General features: G+C 25.3%; 1 protein-coding gene across 1 annotated transcript in view; it reads left to right on the top strand.

The window, feature by feature from the left end:
• Nucleotides 1-545, top strand: part of LOC119581951 (dedicator of cytokinesis protein 7-like) — a gene marked incomplete in the record, with an annotated part of 118,380 nt that overhangs the window by 57,433 nt on the left and 60,402 nt on the right.

Here is a 545-nt window from a genome sequence, read left to right as displayed (position 1 = left end):
GAATGGGACTCATATATAAAAACTCAAATGTTCATCATATTACAATCTTGAGCTTAGTCAGTCAAATATTACTAATTGCCTCACTGAGCTAAGTCATGAGAAAAACACAAACTATTTTCGACAATTTCTTTCTACATTAACAAATTCAACTCATATCTTTAATTAAATGTTCTTTTTCACTTTATAAAAGTAACAATATATATATATTTTGTCCCATGCATATGAAGAGTAAACAACTAATTTAGCTTTGAAAATGGTAATATACTAAACCCTTTACTATGAAACTTAAGGCACAGGAAATGTATATACATAATAATGATATAATATTGTTAATCCTATTTCTTGTGTGTATCATAGATTACGTAATGATATATAACCCTTATTTACTTTACATTAAAATCATACCAAGGCAAAATATATAGCTATTTCTATTATATACAATAATATAACTGTACAAAGTTATATGTCTACAAAATTTAAAATAATATGATATATGACTATTTCCTTCACCTATTCCCTATCTATGTGACTTTTTATTAAGCCTC

Source organism: Penaeus monodon, chromosome 15 (assembly GCF_015228065.2).
Source record: "Penaeus monodon isolate SGIC_2016 chromosome 15, NSTDA_Pmon_1, whole genome shotgun sequence".
Taxonomy (NCBI): Eukaryota; Metazoa; Arthropoda; class Malacostraca; order Decapoda; family Penaeidae; genus Penaeus; species Penaeus monodon.
Note: the sequence above shows the minus strand (reverse complement) of the source record. Positions and strands in the feature narration are given on the sequence as shown.